Source organism: Odontomachus brunneus, unplaced genomic scaffold (genome assembly GCF_010583005.1).
Source record: "Odontomachus brunneus isolate Ranch 3 - 2012 unplaced genomic scaffold, Obru_v1 Obru_scaffold_043, whole genome shotgun sequence".
NCBI lineage: Eukaryota > Metazoa > Arthropoda > Insecta > Hymenoptera > Formicidae > Odontomachus > Odontomachus brunneus.
The window spans coordinates 1,682,148-1,705,659 of record NW_022639493.1 but is presented as its reverse complement, the minus strand read 5'-3'; the positions used below and the strand labels follow the sequence as shown (position 1 = coordinate 1,705,659).

Below are 23,512 nucleotides of genomic sequence, written 5' to 3'. Positions count from 1 at the left end.
ACCTCGACGAGACGGGAGACACGAGACCCACTCTCCTCTCCTTCCGCGATGTAGATCGCGATCTGCGTTGTTTATGCGATACCCTCGCGTAGGGGGTGCTCTTTTGTCCGCGGTCGATTCACGCCGGGAGATACCGTCGAATGAATTTCGGGGGTGGCGATATATCTCGCAAGCGCCCGGCGGTTGCGGTTTCGCGTGCACTTTACGAGCTCTACTTGTCGCGCGATTTCGAAGACTCCGGATCACCGCGCATCGTAAACCGCTCGATACGCTCATCAGTACGATTTAACTTCGCCTGATTCATTGTGCACGAATGCTCGAAGCGTGGAGTTACTATGCGCGATGTGGTGTCTTTGCGTCGTTGTTTCGCCCACGATGGACTCGGCCAAGCAGCATTCTGCGAAACGAAAGAGAGAGAAAGTTGCCATTGTACCAATGCGTAATTAATGATTCAGGATAAAGGGCGCTTACGAAATAAATGTACATACGCTGGAATTTAGCCACGTCAATTGGTATGCGAGATAAAATGTGGAATATAAGCGAACACCTGTGTTCTGCAAATGAAAATTTAAATCGGGGTGAAAATCTGAAATCGCCTGTGAAAATCTGAAATGTAAAAAGGCGGGCGTAAATTATATTCGAAATTATTTATGCTATAAATATTAAACAAATTAATATTTTTGCTTCATTGTTCAATATTATTTATTTTTTATATATCATCAAGTATATTTGTAAATCTTAATTTTAACATTAACCAATTGTGAAACTTTAATTTTAATGTTTTCTCGATAATAATTAATTCTGTATTGAAATGGGTTTAAAATGCAAAATTTTTATAAACTATTGAATAATTTAAAAAGTTTCATGGTTTATTATAAAAAATAATTTTTTATAACGTAATACGCAACAAAAAAGTTTAAAAAAAAATTAAATCGTAAATATACAAAAGAATTAAAGAAAAAGTATTGAAGAAGCTAACACTGACAAAATTTGTTTCTATGTGTAATTTAAGAAAAAAGAAGCCCGGGATGTAAAATATACCCCACGTGTTCGTTAAAGAATTAACATATGAACTCTATATCGAAACATTGAGTTTACCGTCATTTAGAATTTTAGAACTCTATTTCTTTATTCATAAGATGTTATCTTTATATTTAATGGCGTCCCTCGGCTCTAATCTATTCATCGTATTATAGTGGGTAAACCATCGTTTCCCATTTCGTTAAAGCAACGAAAATGACTTCCGCCAGTTCACTTAAGAGGTCGGATAAGCGAAGGTGAGAAAAGTGAAGGTGGAGCGTAGTCCATATCAAGAGAAACTTCCCAATGTTTTCCACAGTTTTCGAGACAGGCGTGCGTTAAACGCGAGGGAGTTTGCGACCTCTCCCTTGGATTGTTTTCCTTCGTCGTGGATAATTTCCCGTCTGCCACTTGCACTTCGCGCGGTAATTTATTGTAAACGCGAAGGCGGACGCGCCGGTTTAAACGATTTTCCTGATATGGCAGCGAACGGACGGACAGACAGACAAGGAAACGCCTTCCGTCGTGGCGTTAACGCCTCATTACGGAAGTGTAAATTAGCGGAAATCGTATCTTGCCTCGATACTGCCCGTCCGATATTTCGACCGGAAAAATGTGGTTATCGTCGAGGAAATATTCATATTTTAATACTGATACACACACGCTTGGGTGATTCACATAGCATCATTTATACAAGTCGGACTAACGTGTGCATTAATTAATCTTGTCTCTTTGCTTTCCTAAAAATATCTTAACACTAATAATTTTTTTAATTGTAAGCAATTATAAAATTGGATTACTTTTAAAAATAAGCTCGATATCTAGTAATAAATAACAAAATTTCACACAGAAAAAATCAACTTCAACTTAGTCGTGTTTACACAGAGAGAACGATATGGTTGAATCAAATAAACACTTCTTTGGAATGGTCCAAACAAAATTTTTGATTGATCGAATAAAGTTTTTTTTTCACGTAACAATCAAATAATTTGTTTGAACTATTCCAAAGCAACGTTTATTTGATTCAACAAATCGTTTTTTCTATATAGCTAAATAAAAAATGAAGGTTACTTTTTTTTAAATATCACGACATGCTCGTAGAAGTAATTTCAACTCGTCCGTATAGTAAAAGTGCCGAAAATCGGGCATCGTAGAATGAATTCGTCGCTCTTCTTTTTTTCTGCTTGATATTTGCAATATGTTTATATTTCATAGATGACCATTGATAATTGTACTAGTAAGTTTGCGGAACAATGGGAACTCTCATGAGTATGTGCGTGACTTCTTGTTAAATAAAATGTATCGTGTCCACGTGTGTGGAAAGCAAATATTTTTCTAATGAGAACGATACTTTATTTCATACATACATACGCGCGTATGATCAATGAAACACTGTGCAATATCGTTGTTTTGTACAATATCTTGTAAACGATAATATTGAAAAGTAATAACTGGAAATAATAGCTAAATAAATAAATAGCTGGTAACTTGTTGGTTAATTTCTCATTAAAGAATTCTTTTCAAAGTAAATTAATTTATAGATGATATCATAGCATCATATTATTATCATTACTATAAACTTTAGTTTTTTATATTTCGTCTAAATATGGAATTTTAACTAGATTCTCATTACGTTAATAACGCTCTCATTACATTTTCATCTTTTAGCAAATATAAGAATTACAACAGAAAGATTTAATATCGGAAAAGCAGCTAATGTCAGCGAAATATATCTTTTAATCAAATAATAAGCAGTTTTTCTCTGCAAAAGAACGAGCCAAGGGAATGCCAACTTCAACAGAGAGAGAGAAAGAGTGGGGAGACAAGAAACATTAAACATTAAACATTAAACATTAAACAGTACTCCTCTGCCGCACCGTTATATATCTATGTATAATATTACTTTTTATATGTGTGCGTATATATATATATATATATATATATATATATATATATATATATATATATATATATGTCTGCATTACAAGTTTTTTATATTTTTTTACCCTGACATGAATAAACCACTCTCATAAACAAGTATGTAAAATTACGTAAATAATAAGTGTAAAAATTATGATAGCGGATGTCTGAAAAATTGTGTATTTCTTTAAAAAAATTAGTGTTTTTGCTCCGTATTGTGTAAATACTAAGAAAAAAACAATAAGACAGTAGTTGACATCGTTCAAACAAATCCTTGTAGTGACCAATCTTGTGGCTATCACTGCAAAACAAACAACGAGTCAAGCTTTGCTTAAATAACGTTCACTTTCTCGTACACGTAACAGTGTCAATGATTAATCAATAAATACTTACATCACATCTCGAGATCATCGGAGAAAGCGAGATTCGCGCCGAGCGAAAGCGTTCGTTTGACACGGATCGAATGCAAAGTCACGAATTCAAGCGTTGTAAATCTCGCGCGTGATATTCCGAGTATCCAAATGCGAGCTGCGCGACTATCACTCCCTCGCAGATAGAGATATCGAATAACTATGAATTCAGCCGTTTCGTCGAGAACGACACTCCGAATTTGCGATATTGTGCCATTTTGAACTTTATCGTAATTTCCGGATAGCCATCTTTTAACTTTTGATCATCGTTAACATTCAAATTGCCTAGTAACGTAGACTATTTTGGATTACACGGTAGTATTACACGTGCGTGCGGCGACCATTATTTGGTTTACGACGTTCGATAATATAAGCGAATGTTATCTTAGGTTAATTCGAACGGATCTTGTTTTTCCCTCAAGCTATTCCGACACGCGAACAAGAAACTACCGCGGGATCTCGCAATTTCGCAATATATGTGTGCACATTTGTTATGATCTCACTTTTTATGGCGCTGCGACAGTTTAATCGAGCTACTTTCCTCTCGCATCCTCACGCGTCTCTAATTTCGTGTTGTTAAAATAATCGCATTGACAAAAAATATCTAAGAAATATTTTTTCGGTAGCTATTAATGACATATTTACTTATATTAATTCTACAGTCGTCGCGCTACTTTTCGAACACAAGTCGACGCATGGGATCTTGAGAGACCCCAATATAAAAAATTATTTTATATCTTTTATGTCGAGAACTTAAATATTTTCTTCGTTTAATTAGGTTTTTGGGTTCATGTAAAATATAAGAAAAGACTATTTTGGATATAATATTCTCTTAAATATCTTTTCTTATATTTTACATGAACCCAAAAACCTAATTAAACGAAGAAAATATTTAAGTTCTCGACATAAAAGATATAAAATAATTTTTTATATTGGGGTCTCTCAAGATCCTAAGCGTCGACTTGTGTTCGAAAAGTAATGCGACGACTGTAGAGTTAAAGGGGGAATTTAATTTGAAGACTCAAGGAATTAGATATTTTTACGAATTTTTTTGAGAAAACTATGAAAGATATCAACATACGATTTTTTTTACTATAAAGAGAGGCATTTCTTTAGACTACATAAAAATATTTTTGTTTTAGTGATTAATATGCATTAACATTACAAAAGTATAGTGAAAATAGGTAATGTTGAAAATTTTCATTATTGACATGCAACCTGTTTTCCGTTAAACTAATCTAAGAGCAACTGTGAAATATTTTCTTGTAGTTAGATAGTTTCTGCTGGGATTGAGTCTAAGTCGAACAAAAACAAATAAAAATTGGCAAAGTTAGCAATTTGAAAATATGGATTGTTGTCAGAAAAAAATACGTTTATATTGTGTATAAAAGTTGTGTAAATAAACAAAAACAATAACTTTAAGGAAGGATTGTAGCCTTCGTTAAATATTGCTGCTGCACAAGTTCTATTGCCGTAGCGTCTATGTTTAGAAACTACCTGTCAAATAGTTGGGTTGAAGCTGTCGTTCACATTTTGTGATGTAAATCCTCGTGTGAACAACAGATCATCTTTTGACAAATCTTACCTGCAGTTTTCCGGCCATTGCTTGCTGAAGCATGTTAAACGTGTCTCAACATATTTGCTTCGTCATTTTTATGAATTCCTTCACACCTTTATTGTGGAGATTTAATCCGTGGAGAATTCTATAACGAATTGAATGGGCTTCGTCCGAAGTTGATCGGTTGATTTGTTTTCGAATTATTCTACAAACTAACTTGTGAAACATCGTTTCAAGAAAAACACATTTAAAATTTTGCATTAAGTTTCAAGATTCTTATAACTGGATAATCGACTCATGAGTGTATAGTTTGCTATCTCGCAATAGTAAAACAGTTCTTCTTTAAAATGGCTTTGCTGGGTCAAAAGTGCCATTCTATCTTCCGATATTTCAGCGCTACGACGCTCCGCTCTATAAACGTCGTCATGAGTATCGATAAATACTTTGTTACTAGTAATTTGTTTAGTATCGATAAATACTTTGTTACTACGTTGTTGTCCGATAACCATTATTTCCATCGTTTTTAAGGAAGGATTGTAACCTTCGTTAAATATTGTTGCTGTACACGTTCTATTGTCGTAGCGCCTGTGTTTAGAAGTTATCTGCCAAATAGTTGGATTGAAGCTGTCGTTCACATTTTGTGATGTAAATCCTTGTGTGAACAGCAGATCATCTTTTGACAAATCTTATACCTGCAGATTTTGGCCATCGCTTGCTGCTGGGACATGTTAAACGTGTCTCAATAAATTTGCTTCGTCATTTTTACGAATTCCTTCACACCTTCACACTTTAGCAGTAGATTTTTAAATGTTATTTCGATTTTTGCAAATAAAGATCGATTTTTTGAGCTCGTCTCATTGAGTTCCTCCTTTAATAGCAAACACACAACTAACCGTACGGCTGACCCAAAGTAGAACCCTACCCAAGTCTACTCTTTGCTTTTCTTCACCAAATCTCAATTGCTTCGCTCCTCTTTATTTCTATCTCCTGTCATTAATCTCTATTCTCAACAACCTTTCAGGTAAAACAGTTTTAAGGATTTCATATTTTGACAGAAAAGTAGAAAACAGAAGCTATTCATAATTTGCGATGATGGTCAGGTTAGTCGACAGTTTCTGCTTTTTCACCAGCGCAAATTCGTGGCTTCTGTCTTTCTGTTTTCTACTTTTATGCTAAGGTGTAAATTCTTTCTTAAGCTTTAAGTAAGCTTATCCGCTTTATGACTCTTGCAATAGTGTCGGTTATATTAGCTTATATTCAATCCACCTTGTCGCGATTTTGCGATTGGTGTACAATGGGTCTATGGTTTAGACACAATAACCTTTAGAACGTAGCCGATGATTCAATGAGAGAACCTATTTTTGACTAATCCATTCTCTTACTGGACTATTGATTGCATTCTGAAGTTCAATGTGTTCAAACCTAGGTTTTGCGACCTACTGTATTTTCTTCCTCGAAACAATGCTGCGAGTTTGGATAATTTTTGGTGCGTTCGCTTTGAGCGCTTAAGCGTCATTCTATCTTTATTGCTCATTACCTGCGGGAAAAAGATAGAATGATGCTTACAGCGCAAAGCGCTCAGAGCGAACGCACCAAAAGTTAACCGAACTTGCAGCACTGCCTCGAAACATTCGTGCTCCATTTGCGCGCCAAATAACGACCCTAACCTGTGACTAGATTCACTTCATTCAAGCTGTACGCGCAACTTGGATCATCCAGACAATCCCAATGGAGTAACACGGATCATCGGCAGGGGACTCGCCGAACGACACGGAGACTTTCGCGTCGGGCCGCGCGCTGAAAGTTCCGCGTAACGCCTTTATACGAGCCGCCTAACTACAATGTGACGAGGCAACGCGTCGCGCGAAAGGAAGGGGAGAGAGATCTTCGCTGCCTTGAAGTCGGCCGCGGGGCGCGGCGAAACGGCTGGACGGCGGCTCGACAGCGCGGCTGGTTTGAAGCCGGTCCGACCGCAAGACGAACGGAGCCGAGGACGACCGAGCGCTCGTTGGCTGTGGTGGGGGTCGCCGCCGCCGCTCGGCCGGCATGGTGGGGGGAGACGCTCTCTCGTCCCCTGTGCTCGCTCAGTTCCTCCGTCGCCGTAGCAGGGAATGCATCGTCGCGCATTGCCGTTCCCCTCGTAGCTGCGTCGCGACGGGTGTCATTCGCGCTTCTAATTATTTCGGTCGTGTCGACTCGCGCCGTCCATCTCGCCTCGCCCCACCTTGCCACGCTTCGCTTCGCCTCGCCTCGCCCGCCGTGAGCCACCGCTATGGAGATCCGCGACATCTCCGCGAGAGTACGGTGAAGCGCGACGGGCGCTATCGCGCGGCTAAGTTCAAGTGCGTCCCCGTAGTGAAACGAGCGTCTTTTTTGGAGCACCGTTCGCACGCTTGCGCGCACACGAGCGACCAGTGTAACGGCCTCTCGTTGATCGCACAATTTCGCGTAGCAGTGCGTAGCAGGTGATCGCTCTGGGCTCCAACCTGTCTGTGCGAGACTCGCTCGAGGAAAGCCCTTCGTGACGGGGCACCGTCGGCAAGCCTAAAGGCAAAGCGCAGTCGGAGACCACCGCAGCCGTCGGCAGGACGTGCTTCGGCCGAAACAGAGAGAAAGAGAGAGAGAGAGAGAGGAGTGATCGCCCGACAAGTTCTCGAATTCCTGGGACGGGATACGCGAGGCTCCGGACCTCGACAGTGTGTTTCGTGTGACAGTGACAGTTTTGGTTCTGTTTGGGTTTCGGGTTTTTGTGCGATGTGCTTCAGTCCAGCCGTTTTTCACATCCAGTGTCTCGTAAGTACCGTTCAACGCATGAGCTCTTGGCTCTGTACTTTTGCGCTCGCTTTTTCCATTTTCCTGCCAAAAGTGCCGGTTTTCTCCCTTGGTGACGTGTGGATCGCGCGTACACCAGAGAGTTTTCGATCGATGCGATCGAGATTCGCAGCGAGTCGCTGCAGCCTAGGAGGATGGAAACGGCGTTCGCGAAATTTCTCGTACGCCTGGAATCACCGCGTTCACTGTGAACCTGTGACGAAAGTGGCAAATGCGAAAGCGATGTTCGAAATCGGAGTGCGTTGGTTTGTAAATTTCATCGTTAATGTGATGTGCGTTCGTCTCGATGCCGTAACTCCGATCTCGAACGCCGCTTCGTCGCGGAAGTTCGAGCAGTGGATTCAGTGTAGGATTGGTGGAAAGTCAAAGTGAGAGAGCCATTTCGCCACGAGGCAGATTGCGATTTTTCGAAGCAGGGTGTGTCGGAATTGTGCAAGGGCGTGTGAGTGCTGGTGGGAAATCGAGGATTTGCTTTTTTTTGTCGCTGACGAGCCGTGCAGATGTAACGCCGAGTTTTGTGTCGCATTTGTTGATCTGTGAAATTGGACATCTTTGTCAGTATGAAGGGTTACGACACGACAACAAGGGAACTCGTGATGCAAACTTTGTGCGACATTCTTGGTGCTGAACAGTTGCGTGTGAGAATTCGAGTGGCGGAAATTCGCGGCAGTAACGATCCTGTGTTCAATTTGTTTCGGGTAATTGGCGATGGAAGTTACGGATGGTCTCTCTCGTGAAGAAATTCCACGCGTCGTGCGCGACAATCAGATTCTTGCAAACCAGTGAATTAGTGTTTCTACGCGTTTTGTGTGTCAAGACAAACGTCGTGTTTTCGAGCTTGATTAGCAAATCTCGCGTTTCTTCATATTTTCTGCTTTTTAGGATTATCGTCGACTCGCGTGCGCACAAAGTGAAAGGACACGAACAAGTTCGCAAGTCGTGCTCAAAGAATGCGCTAAAATCGGTCTATGATTTCAAAAGTTTAATGATCCATTTACTTAAATCTGTCACACTCGCAGTTCAAGTCCAAATTCTCCGTCCGAATTGAGCGTGGATCTTGTAATGCACTTCATCGTATGCGTTCCAAAGGCATATGATGATGGCAAATTTGCCTTGGAACTGTAACTGGCGCGTTTTACTAATACTCGTCTAGCAGACCGGTGTGCATTTTTCTTACCTAAAAATTGGTTTTTTCTTCATTCCTGAAGTGGGCCTTGAAATTTGAACTTTTTTGCCTTTTTTAGACCTTTTCTACTCACTAACCACGCCTAATTTAAGCAAAGTGACGTCTACCACTTAATGCGTGAAGGGAACGTTTTTTAGGTCTACCTAAGAAGCGAATATTTCAGAGTTAAGATTCTCGAGCAATCCGACGGTTCGTGATATCGGTTACACGAGTGTTGATGGGTGCTCCGATGTTTAGGTGAGCAGATAAGTGAACGAAACGGAAAAGTGAGCGACATATTCTCGCGGATGAGTCGCGTGCGACGGGCGAATTTGCGGCGAACGTGCGAAAGAGCAAATTTTCCAATCCGTCGGATCGTGCAAACAAAATCACCGATTTCATCACTTTTCCGCAGACGGGCTGAAAAAAGGTGTTCGTTCGTGCCGAATTGCTGTGCGCAAAGCAGTTTGGATAACTATTGGTGTAATATACAGAGATCGTGAAGAGAGTGACAGAGATAAGTGTGCATCTTCATAGTCGCCGAATCGCGCAGAGATCTTATTCTCGAAAAATATCGCATATGATATTTTTATGAAAAGCTATAATATACATGAACTATAGCTTTTCATAGAAATATCGTATGCGATATTTTTCGAGAATAAGGCCCCAGGATCATTGATTTTATCGCGTCTTTGGATACGATAAAGTGCATTACGAGATTCACGCTCAATTCGGAGAATTTGGACTTGAACTGTGAGTGTGACAAGTTCAAGTAGATGAGTCATTGAACTTTGGAAATCATAGACCGATTTTAGTGCGTTGTTTGTGCACGACTTGCGAATTTGTTCGTGTCCTTTCACGTTGTGTGCACGCGAATCGACGATAATCGTAAAAAGCAGAAAATATGAAGAAACGCGAGTTTTGACGTTGTCACGTCACGAAAAAACACGCTCGCCGTTTATATCACATTTTGTGTGCGCCGGCCGGAAATATGCAATGGAATTTATGCACTTCGATGTGGAATACGCAGAAAGGATGATGAGCATCGTAATTAGAACAATGTGAAAAATATAAATGTCAGGTCAGCTGGCTCGTGAAAATAGGTTTTATTGTCTGCAGTTCTGCTTGTCCGTGTGTGCGAAGTATAAATACTACGTCACCAATGACGCCGCTTCAAATCCGTATGTCTGAACGCGTAAAATAGATGACGATCGATCGGTGAAAGAGACACGTGTGACGAGTGGTTTAAATTTGGGATTTTTAATTTTAGTCGAGCCACGAAAATACCATTATCGATTTCGTTCTACTCTCCTTCTGCGAAGAGTGTAAGTCATCCGTTTCGAGTGTGACGTCAATTTCAACGGTCTGCCGTAACCAAGTGCGAACATCGAGCTGAAAAGTGCCAGATAAACAAGATTTAATTTCATGTTAAGTGAAAGTGCAAGCGTCGTCTGTTTCCACTCTCGTGTCGCGTCCGAAGCGAGATTTGGCACGCGAGTGGTAACGCGTTAACGCGTCATGAAACGTGCATTACGTGACAAATACGACACAAAGTATCGAACTTTTCCGACGGGAACTTTTCATTGAAAGCGACAGTTTGATATGGCTGTGTGTCTTCTAGAACTCTCCGTTGACGGCAAACAACGCGAGGGAAGTGCGAAAATCTCAGTTTATAAACAGCAATAACGTCCTCGATTTTCCACCGGTGACTTCTCGTCAACATTGCACGCCCGCGTTGAAATCAATTCTAATCCGACTGTGTGTCACTACGAGCGCTGCTCAGTTTACTTTCCACGCGTCAGTAAATCCTTGCTCCGTTTTCACTACGCTCGCAAGAGAGGGAAATCTCGGTGGTGGCGCGGAAATGCGGCTCTTTGATTTTCAATCAGCGACTTCTCGCATTGAAATTTGATTTGTCACCGATGAAAATAGGAGGGAAATGTCAGTTCGAGGAAAGCGATGCAGTCACGCGGCCACGCCGTTCTCGACTCTTGACAGTTGATTTTATTCGTCCAAGACCCCGCGATCGATTAAAATATCGCGATTCGTCCGCATGTTTTCGCGATGACAATTCACGAGCACCTGGTTATTAACTGTGTAATTAAGAAAAAAGGTACGTGTCACTCGCGCGAGCCAACGTCGGAGTGCATATTATCACGAATTGTCGATAATGTCATGACGGCAAAGTACGTGTCATCGTCGTTAAGGATCACTGTAGCACAAATTAGAAACGTGATGCAATTGTACGATGTTGCAGACGTACATAATTGCATATGCACTACATTAAATACTGCTTTCGAGTGAATGTCACTTGCTTCAGTGTTTCATAAGTTCATAAAACTATCCGCAAAACTATCACAACGTCGTCGCAAATAACAAATTTGCTCAAGATGCATTTTGAATTCTAGCAAATTTAATATTTCAATCAAGAATATAAAATTAAGGCAAAAATTCCGTTTGCATAATATATAGAATCGAATTAATCTTTTCTTCAATAAAGTTTTATCATATTTGTAAAGAGGATGAAATCTTCTCTTGAGCACAAGATAATGAGCTTTTCTAAGATTTGTTTTTTCAAAATTTATAACGAGTATATTTTAAGATTATTTCGATGAAGAATATGAAATTAAATAAAAAATTCGGTTTGCTTACTACATTGAGTCGAAGTAATTTTTTTTCGATAAAGTTTTAAAACATTTTTGCAAAGAAAATAAATCCTCTTAAGTACGTGATAATGAGTTCTTCTAGGTTTTGTCATGATTATATTTTAAAACTAATATTAAGAAAATGTTCCTTGTTATGAAGATAACCATTACTTAAAGAGGGAAAGTAATCTTCTGCGTAATCGCTTTTCTTAGCAGTGAAATGATATCTTTCCTTGTGTATACATTTTCCTTAGGAAGCGCCCAGACATTGTACAGTTCTTCCTGTCTTTCGAATGGCACCTTTTCGACGTTATAAAACTTAGTAGGATGCATAAGTACTGATTCGAATCGTATAGACTTTTGGATGTTCGAAGAGGGGGGCTGAATTTGTGACAGACAAGTTGCTTTGAGTTTCCAAGGATAATTCGTGAGACGACGCGGGCGTCGCGATGTCGTGTCATTAAGCCAAAGATTACCGGGACCGACGGAAGGCTCGCTTTGACGTGTCCCGCGGGAAGACCTCCTGTTTGGTCTCGTTTTACAAGTCAATGCTCAAAGCGCGCGTGCACGTTGCCCCGAGAATACAAACTAGTCTGTTTACACGAAAGTCCGCGCGTCGGCCATCAGCTAGCCGGCTCGTAAGTAATTCCTCGTTTACAGTTTGTCAGCTCGCGCTACTGCCGTTTGCCGTTTCGACAATATGATGTCGAGAATACCGTCGATTACGTAAAAACCACAGTTGACTGATGAGGGAAACGTTTCTTACGTTTCTTACGTTTTGGATGAGTAATGCAGGATGTAAGGAGCTTCGCGCAATACTAATGCGAATAGGTCACAAATCTGTCGAGGATGTTGTAAGAATGACCTTCGTTTCTTCGGGGAATTTGTACTTTTCAATCTTTTGTGATGACAAATCAACGTTATTGTCTGTTATTTCTCATGTATTTAAGTGAAACGGGACACATTTTTGCCAAGTGTTCTGCAAAAGACAAAGCCAGTAAATTGTCTTGTACATATAGAAGCATTTATACGTTGGAACAATGATTGAAAATGATTCGACTGCATAGAAATCAGCAGAACAAGCGGGAGAAACAGTCATAACTTCAGGAAATTAATAACAGGACACGTTTTTGCCAAGTGTTGTGTTCTGGAGGCAAAGTCTATAGTAATTTATTTTCTTAGAATTTTGTTCTAAAATGTTTCGTTATCGTAGAACTTGCAAATATCAAACAAGAGTAAATTCCTTCGTTCTGTATCGTGAAATGAAAATTTTTACTCTGTGCCGTGGAGTGAATTTTTTCTCGACAAACGGAGTGATGACCATACTCGAGTAATTTTTTTTATTTGTAGAACTTGTGCAACTAACAATTAATAGATACGTAGATATTTTTTACATTTGCTAATATTTTACGGACCCTACAGAAAAAATTCACGCTCTTACAGCATACAGCTCTTATGAGTCCTTTGTTTTTTTTATAGTTAGTTGATCTCAGAGCCTTATTTATATTGTTCTTTTATAAATATCTTAATATTTATATTATTTTTTAATATTTTATATTCTTTATAAATTGTCATAACGTCCTGCTAGCTTCACAGACACTAAATTATGTTGTTTGCGTTAAAGTTAATTGCTGATTTGTAACTTCAACTGATGACAGTTACTGGCGTCTTTACGTTATTTTTATTATTTCTCTTCGCAAAACGCATTTCTCTTTGAATCTAAATAAGAAAGATGAAAGTATAAGAAGCGGAGGCAACTTGTAGTTGTAAAGGCCACTTCCCATGATTTCATTACGTGGATTGCATCAGACGTTTACATCTAGACTCAAGGTCTAGAGTGCAACCTTTCTTTTAATCTTCAAACGTGTATAAGTAAAGCTCACGTGAAAGCGCGAATCTCGGAGCGATTGTGTGGGAATCATAAACGCACGATTGTGTGCGGCCCGCTTAATTTTGCGACGCGAAAGATGACGGACGAAAGCTGAGCTGGTGTTGCGGAAATCCATGACGATCGCGCGAGTACAGTTGTGCGAAGCGTGTGCGCGGTAGATCAACGTTGAACTTCACAGCGAAACTTGGGCGAACACCGCGAGCGCGCGGAATAAGTTACCGTCGCCGCCGTGGCGGAACTTGGGGAACGAAGTTCCTTGAAATTTAGGTGCCGGCGCCCGTGATCGAGGAGCCACCTTCGAGAGGAGCGCCTCGTGATTCATTTATATCAATATTGGGTGGGCGCGGAGCGATTAGCGTCCCGTTGTCTCGTCATCCGTCGTGCGTGCAGCACACGCACTCGCAGACTTGCGTAACATTCCGCGGTCTTGTCGACGTCATTCAACTACCGGGGTCGCCCCTTAATCCTTAACTAATTGTTACGCACGGTGCAACAGACATTTATTCGTCGTATCATGAAATAATTCCGACGTGACTGAGCGACTTGTGTCTCGTATGAGAGAAACGTAATGAACGAATTAAGATATAAAAGAAGTGAAGATGCATGAACTGTTGTTCTGTGGACGGAATTTTTTGTTGCAGATGTTTGTTCGTTGAAAAACATCGAAGTCGATGTAATCTGATTTGAATTGCATTACGCGATAAATTTAAAACTCGGCGAGTTCTAGGCGAACTTTTAATTATTGCTCCATATTTTTCGAATGGAGTGTTTATGTACAAGCTATCTATTTTTGTTGCTGTTGTCTCATCTTTTGCGTTTTATGTCATAGCATTGAATAAAGCTACTTTTGTTAAAATTGTTTTAATTAAATAGAATTTGCAATTTCCAAGGATTAATCCTGTGACGATTTGCGACAAAAAACGTTGAAATGTTGAAATATATGTCTTTCGTGTTTTCCACCGTCCCTTACTGATCGTTCTTTTCCGATATCATTAATCCATCGCAGAGAGAGGAGAGGGAAGGACACATATGCCATATGGCATACGCTTGTATGATGTGCTAGAAAAAGTGCAGGGTCATTCGCGTGAGCTCTCGAAGCTTTGTCGGCAATAATTGACCGAGTAGGGCGAACTGCAACGAATGCGCGATTCGAAATGGAGAGAGAAAGAGAAAGAGAGAGATATGTAATATATTGACTTAGAGATGGCGAAATAAATTATGTTACTAGCAGCTTCTCAAAGATTTGCAATCGGTAGGTTTCTTAAAAGTAACTTAACGCAAAAAAAAGAATATCGTTGTTGCAGCTAATCATGGTTTGCTAAAAATATATTTGTTACTCTAACTAAAACTTACGTTATTACTATCATTATATCGTTTTCATAGCTAAATATATGCCTACTAGCAGCTTACTTTTAGAGATATACATAGTTTATATCAAAATTTAGCTTCAGATTACAGATTCTCCTGCTGCCATAGCTTTTTTGTGTTCTTTAACGCAAAATGACTATAACATGTTTTGATATAGGATTGTAAAACTTGTTAATACAGAGATATAACGAAATGTTGAATTATCCTCTCTCTTCAGTCATTCTTGAATATCTCTTATCGTATCTATTAAATGCGCGACAGCGTTCAATAACAATTTCATTATCAATGGAATTTTTAAGTTAATTATCACGGAACGTAATTTATTGATATAATCTTTCGTTCGTTTGTCTCTAACTAATAAATTGGATGTCTCTAATCGATAAAACTCGACATCTAATAGATAAAATATAAATGTTATTATTTATTTATTTTAGTCAATTTATAAAGAGTTTCTTATATAAATACACAGACGTTACATAGTCGTAGACACTAATGGCCTCGAAAAACTATGTTTGCAGTTATAGGTGGCATTTATAGAGGAATTCGCGAAGCAAGACAATTTCTTCTATGCTTTTATATGTGAAAAACTATGATAACTACGATAACTCTCATTCGTGAACAAAGAATTACGAGAACAAAGCAGACGCACGTAGCTCGCCCTTTTGACGGAATCCTCGAATATCTCGTGAAAAATTCTTCCGGTACGCGAAATACACAGCACCATGCTGACGTGTTGCGTTCTCCTTCGAACATTAGTCCGAATTTCGTTAATTAACGTCGGCCTGTAAGCCGCGCGTGATAAATATTATCCCGGGAAGTACAGACTGCGTTACTAATGAATCATAATGAATATTTTTGTATAAAGGAAAGAATAGTTTGGCACACAATACGGCGACTCCTAATTAATATTTCGTTTGAAACAATGCATCATCCGCGATTCCCCAGGGCGTGAAAAGAGAGAAAAAGGGCACGGCGATGCCTCATCGGTGGCTTTAATTGAGAAACGTTGGAAATGATATAGATCCGGAAAATCATAGGTAGTATATTTTATAGAATCATAGGTAGTATATTTTATAGAAGAATAGGATAACGTTTTGCGGTAGGAAGAAGCTCATTTTGTAATCCTGATATGAGAGGAATCCTATAACTCCATGTCACATTATCTTTCTATATAATAGTCTGAGAGCGTTAAGTGACATGTGTCGACCACAATTTCCGTGTATAACAAATTTAAGATGAAATTAGGTTGTGTATCCGCGATCTAACGTTTCTATTTAAATTTGTTTGCAATGACGCGTGGGGAGTTGAAGTAAATTGCTCGTAAATCCGCAGAACAATACATATTCGAGGTATATTTCATTCGCCTCGCGCTTTCCACCGGAATTCTCGATCCCTCTAGGATTTTCGTGAACGATCGCGTCGGCTATGTCGCGTCACGAATTTCACTTTACTGCTTCATTTATCCACATATCCATCGCCGATCCTAGTTTTTACACCTTCGCGCGGGGATCCTTATGAAACATGCAGAGGACATCTCGATGAAAAAGTTGAGAAACGGGTGCAGGTGGCGAAGATATACGGGGAAACGGGAAATACCTGAACGTGGTCTCGGCTGATCGTATTTCTACATCACCTTCGACATATTTACTTCATTGCCTGAGAAACGGATAGCGTTTTAATATCGCTCTGACACACGAGAACCCGCCGGATCGATAGGTTGGGCACAGAGAGAGGTAAGAGAGATACGGAGGATTAATTAAAAAATGTCCCGATCTGCGTTTTTTAATGAAGAAATTCGCGGCGATTGCTTTAGGCTGAAGCTTAGGAAATATTTTCGATCTGTTCGCAGATTAAGAAACTTTTGATTAATTGTTGCTATTAATTAAGATTTTAGCTTTCTTTTCTTTTAAATTGGATCGCTTATTCGAAGACGCGAAGAAAGGTGTACGTACATACAGAAAAATATCATTCTGCTGCCAAGTGAGGAGATTACTGAGTTTACTTTTTTCTTGAAAAATTATTTTCAACAAAAGAATATTTTCTTAATAATAGTCTTAAAATGCGCACGGATCACAAATTTGAGAAAAAAACCAGCATGTACTTAAAAGAAAAATTTATTCTCTTTACAAAAATATAATACAATTCGAAATTTCGAAAAAAAGATGAGTTCGACTTTATGTAGTGGAAAACTGAAATTTTTTTTGAATTTTATATTATTGATTGAAATGCTAAATTTACTAGAGTATATTCTGAAGAAGTTTGATAGTTATGAGAAACTCAGGTTTAATATATAAACTTACGAAATGCTTGAGGCAAGTAACATTTACTTGAATACAGTATATATTTTTCTGTGTTGTAGGTCATCAATTCTCTCTCGCGATTTATGCTTATGATTAAAAGGACATTACGACCTACTGCGTAAAATGTAAAGTTTATGTTGCGACTTTATCTTGAGAGTTGCAAATATTTAGATATTTTTTTTTGCCCTTTGAACGCTTTGATCTTAAGCCGTAATCTTGAGACTCAACTCAACAGTGTTATTCATTATTTAATCGTGCACGAGTAAAAGTGTGTGGCCCGTGCTTCGCACGGAATATATCTCTCTTTAGAGTTACTATATTTTGCAAGCTTTGTGTGTGCGTCAAGCGAAAAACAAGCAAAATTGTTCACGCGAAATTATTTATATAAATTTCTCATTTGCCGCGTAATGCAGCGTTAAGAATTTCGCACCGCGTCCTTCGGGGACCATTATAGCGGGTACATAAATAAATAGATAAGAAATTTAGCGCGGTGCAGATGCGCGCTATAATCGCCTCCCCGGTCGGATTATCGCGAATTTCGCCGTACTCGACAGCGAGCGGGCTTTACCGTGCAACGGTTCTTCTCCTCCTCACGAGATTAATGAGTGCAACGACGCCACAACGGTCGCTTCTTGCGCATCTTTCCTATTCTTCCGCGGACCGGGCAGGATCGAGCGTGATCGTAATAAAAAAATCGCACACCGGCCGTGTCGGGCGAGCGGGCGAGCGAGCCGTGCCGATAAACTTAGTAATGGCAGAAAAATTGCCGCGATTAAGGTCGAAAACACATCCAGCGACCGCCATTTTCTCACAACACCTGCGAATTACGCGTAATTGCCGCCCTCCTCCCTCTCCGCCCTCTCCGCGCTACCTCCTCCCCCTTTTCCTCCTTTCTGCTCTTCCCCGCCTGACTATCTGTTCATGAGAACCCGGAGCGGCTCATTGTCTGGATAAGGAGCAAGCAAAGGGAAGGTTGACGTTGGCATAGTTATTGACATTCCGTCGATAAACAAGTTCCTGTGTAAGCTTTTACTGGGAAATACGACGAGCGAAAATTCGCCATGGCGAAGGGACTCGTTGCTTGTGAAGGTAACTCGATGAATATGCTCGTTCCGTCTATTTCGCTCTCATATGCAGATCGAAGTATTTTGGAGAGTCGATCGTTAAGGAAGTAGTGTCGCTAGCTGCCATATTTTCAGTGGCGCATTAAAGGAGCCCCTCATAAATTTGTTATTTATTAGACAAAATTACGTTCCCATACGTTTATTTCACGACCCAAGTGTCACTATTAATTTCAAACGAAATTGAGATAAATATATAAAGGGTGTCCAAGAACTTCCGAAGCTCTCATGAAGGTATAGTCCGGATTGAACATTAAACTGCTATAGTCTTTTTGTGATATTCGCAATAATTATCGAGATATTTATTAAAGAAGATTTGTGAATGATCACGCGAGATATGATAGATGGCGACATCTGTCATCGTGTGCTTGTTCATCAAGTCAAACTAAACAAGAAAGTCCTCTACCATTTTCCTAATAACTTTGTAGATTTTTAATTATTGTGTATAATGTCTGTATATTAGTGTTTTTTTTTTAATGTTACAATAGTTCTCCATCAAAATCTTAATTTAGAAGATGTTAAAAGATATTATAATTAAAAATAACATGCTAATCTCTCAAGGAGCTTGGAGATAAAAAGTGTCAACTTTATTTCCAAATTGTACGAGCAGTTGGGTGATATTTCACAGTATACGTAGTGTAAATTCGATCAAATTCTCACGAAACTCGTTTCATGATACAACTACCTTAATGATGAACTGCCAGCCACGTTCGAAAGCGAAAATCTCAATACGAAGTATTAGTGATTACACGTTTTGCTCTCACGTCGTTACGAGAACAACGTTGATCGTCACATCGAATCGGAAATAAGGGTACGTGTGTAGGAAAAGCCGCGTGCCGGATCGCGGAAGTTTCTGGGGAAATAACATACTCTCGACGACGGAGAAAATCTCTCTCCCCGGTCGCAAATCAATTACCGTGATCGCGGCGGATCGAGGAGTATTTTTCGCGGAGCCTGTTGCCGCCCCGCATTCGCATTATCGAGATCGATATCGTACGATGCCGTTTCTACCGTTGTGGGTCGCGTAATTTGTAGCTCGCGTCATAGAATGATGGACGGCTGGATGATTTATGGTGTTTTAGAAAAATGCGTCCGCCTTGCGAGGAAACTGCACACGTCGCGATAATAATGAAAAAGCAGAGGGAGAAGGGGTTATATGGGAGAGACGTCTCTCTCGAAGGAAGAGGAGAAAATGTCTATCGGCGATATTTTCTTATTTTTACGGTTCCATTATGCGCTGTAAATTGTAATCTTGTCAAGCCGCGGCGGATCTTTATAGCGAAATAATACGTTACGTTGCTACGTTACTCAATATGTCATTCGTGTCACGAGAAATAGAGATAGAGGAAGAGAAGGAGAATTATGTGGTATCACAATGAAGTATCCGAATCACTTCCCGAGTTACGTCTGAAAAGATGAAACTTACTCTGCAAAAAAATCGCATTGTTAATTCTGTTACAGTGTAGTAACATTATCAAGAGATTATATAATTATACGATCATATATACACGATTATATGGTTGCACAATAAATGGCGTAATTATGGAATATTGAGACACCAGAGTTATAACGACGTCAAATGTGCTACTATCTTCAATCATACCGAGAAAGAAGCAACTTGCGCGACTCGCCTCGTATTATAAAATAGTAATCACGGTATCGCGGATGATAACAGTCGATCGTTCCAGCGCGTGTTTCTTTTCGCAATCGTGCGGATTATAGTGGAAAAATCTTAATGACTCACAGCGAATTACACACGTTAACGATGCCTAGACGGGTGTGTCGCAGTGTTATCGAAATTTTATTCGCAACGGCGTCGCACGACTCAGAATTATCACTGAGATAACTTATCTCGCGCATTCACGAGGGATAGAGATAGAGAATGAGGCATTACGCTTGCATATCCACTTGTCATTAAAGCGAATAGATGTTGTCACGACTGTTGATTATGCTTAATATACATTTCTCCGATCTCTATTTATACTGATAGTTCCAAGTATTGATGATATGCTCTCTCTTACCGCGTCATATCTATCTTCTTTCAATAAATTCTCCAGTTGTAAATCATTTAATAAACTTTGACGTTGGCAGTACCACGATGAAGATTCGGTAAGCCATCGTTCATCACGACTTTTTCATTCCTGACATGAAACTTTTGCCTCGGCTTCCTGAAAAACGTCAAGTTAAAATTCAAATTAAAATATGAAATTTTAAGATTACACGGAAGAAAAAAATTTTGTTGAATTAACCAAATATCTGGTCGAATATGAACGATCCAGAAATTCCGATTGAAGTAACCCGAATTCTGTTTAAGTTAACAAAATTTTTGGAGGATTAACCAAAAATCTTGTTAACTTAAACAGAATTCGGATTACTTTAATCGGAATTTCTGGATCGTTCATATTCGACCAGATATTTGGTTAATTCAACCAAATCTTTTTTTCCGTGTAGTTCAATGCTCGGGTAGAGAGAAGGGTTTTCCATTCTGCATTTGTCACTATTCTTTGATGAATAGGATTGACGTTATTTCTCTGAATATTTGAGGCAAAAATTGAGGCAGGGGAGCACTGGAATAAATCGATAAAGCAAAAAAAAAAAGAAGAAAAAAACACAAGCTCGCAATATTTATCCTACGGAGGAATAATATTCGTTGCATGTTGTGTTGCGCTTGGAATACGTACGGAATATTTGTACGTCCTTGACCGATTTGACGTCGAAAAGCTTACATACGGTGTAATAGAAATTCATATGCATCGCATGCGACTCGCAGCAACGCGCTGAAGGGTACACAAGATATGTCGTGCGATAGATCGATCTCAAGTCGCAGCATATTTTTACATCGATCGCATTTACATTTTTAACGTACACGCTATTTTTATGTTTGCTTGATATTCCTTATACGTATTTGCAGCTTTACGGTCTTCCTGGTGGAAAGGGAGTTTGTTGCACGGAAATAACTTGCGTTATAAATAATGTGGCTTTATAGCTCCTTGTTTCGCAACTAACTTTTACGATACTTTCTATTTAAATATAATTCCTGCGAAATATTAAATTTCCGCGTAAATCTTTAAAGTCATTCGAAAGCGTTTAAATAAACAGTCGTTTAGACAGATGAACGCGATATAAGTGATAGAAACGACATTAAGGCTCCTGGTCTCTCGCTGCGATCTGTTTGATTTATGACATTAGAAGGGAGAAAATACACGTTAAAGATTCTTAAAAGATATATTGAAATTAAATATGTTTGCAAAATAATATTTTCAGTCTCGAGCAAACACGTGAAATAGTTTCCTTTTGTTCTAACAATCAATAAATAGCCGTAAAATTAACGTGACAAAATTATGAGAGATAAGTTGAAGGTTTGCATGTCACATTAATTTTACAATTATTTATTGATTATGCAAACAAGAGGAAAGTGTCCAGATTATTTTGCAAGTCTGCTTGATCGATTGCAAGTGTCATTTTACGGATACATCTTTTTAGTAGAACGTACTTTGCGAAAATATTCAGTGTGTATTCAGTTTCTCGTTTTTGTGACGTCATCAATGAAGAGTTTCGCGGCGAAGAGCCAGCTCTGGTCTTAACCATATTGAAGGTTCCTTCCTTCGTCAGCCACGTGAAATGAGCGCTCTTTCGACGATACTATTCCAAACGTCCGTTTCGCCGCCTCAGATCGACGCTTTCGAAGCAAACGGCTTAATTAATTAGTCTTCTTACGCGGAAGCCGCGACGGAGCGATCGCAGGATCGCTAAATCGCCCGGTGAACCGCGGTAAAGCGACGGTGCACGCGTTTCTGCATATCTAATGCAGAACCTTTCACTGCAACTTTGAGGGGTTAGCATCGGTCGATTCCGGTATGCGTGTGTGTGCCCACGAGCGCGCGCGCATACGTGCGTGGGTTCGTCGTACGCAACGTGTGCACGCGTGTGCACCCGCTTTCCCTCCCTCACCTTTCTCTTTCTCTCCCTCTTTCTCTCGCTGTTATCGGTGTACGCGCGAACGTGGGTGGCGTGTTCGCGAAGTTATGGTGTCCGCGCGCTTTTATGGAGCGCCTATAGGCGCGTGTATATAGAGAGAGAGCTGCATCGCGACGCTCGTAACTCGCGTGCGTGTACGTGTACACTTTGTAGCGGCCGCACGTACGCTCGGCGTTCGCCGAGCAAATAACTACACGTGTCCAATTAGAAGCACGAAACTATTCGCGATAGTGCCCGCGTGACGTGTAATTAACTCGGCGCTCTGGATGCCCCCAAGATTTCGTGAAGCTCGCGATTATCGGCGAATAACTCGTTGCGAACTGTCCGCCCGTTGATGCATTGATGTTGTTTCCTTTCGAAGGAGGCCACTGCGAAAAGCGCGTAGATCAAATTAAAGCGCTTTTAGGAGCTTGGCGAGTTTCGCGGGCGATCCGTCGGCGGCCGCAGTCGTCGAGGTTGTTTTCGCGACGCGGCGAGAAGGCGAAGAGGAGATATATGCAGAATACGAGAGAGCACCGCGACTAAACAGTGCACTGTGTCATGATTAGACTATAGTTATGTTTATGCACGGAGAAAAATAATTTGCTGGCCCAGCAAATTTTCTGCTGGTCTAGCAAAATCTTTTCGTTATTATCTGGACAGCGAAAAGATTTGCTAAGAGTACTAATCACTATTTGCTGAATATAATTTGCTGAATCTACAAATTATTTTGCTATAAGAACCATGATGGATTTATATAAGCAGTTGCAGTTTTGCTCTGATAGTAAATAAATTTGCTAAGGATACATTATTTTGCTTCAATAGCAAATTAACGTGATTCTTATGACAAATACACTCAACAAATTTTTTCTATTCTGGCAATGAAACTACTTCTGCTCTAATAACGAATAATTTGTAAAATTAGTTACGTCAACTAAATTTTTTTGATGTCACTACGAATATGCAATAGCAACGATTTTGCTAAAAAAGCAAAATTATCTATCTGTGTGAATATAACACAGAAATCTAAAATGTGTGTATCAGTTAGGGCGTGCTATGCATAACAATTGCTTATATTAAATCTATATATTTACAATTTTTTATTTTTTAATCTGCAAAATACTGTGAATTACATAACAGAACTTTTAAAGCGTTTTGTTACTTTCATTCAACATATATCCCTGAAAAGTATCTGAAGTATATCTAGATTGATTCTATTATCATACCTATATCAGTGTATAGTTATTTACATGAAATTTATATATATATATATATATATATATATATATATATATATATATATATATATATATATATATATATAT

General features: G+C 39.5%; 1 protein-coding gene across 8 annotated transcripts in view; it reads left to right on the top strand.

The window, feature by feature from the left end:
* LOC116844600 (latrophilin Cirl-like) overlaps positions 1–23,512 on the top strand; it is a 682,731-nt gene that overhangs the window by 173,583 nt on the left and 485,636 nt on the right. The window contains exon 1 of one of the 8 annotated variants that reach the window (XM_032816362.1): positions 6,903–7,701. The exons of 4 other annotated variants lie outside the window; for them this stretch is intronic. The gene's annotated coding sequence lies outside the window, so the exon portion shown is untranslated. Of the gene's footprint in view, positions 1–6,902; positions 7,702–23,512 lie in introns of those variants that run through there. 3 more of the 8 variants (XM_032816361.1, XM_032816368.1, XM_032816369.1) reach the window with 3 other exon arrangements.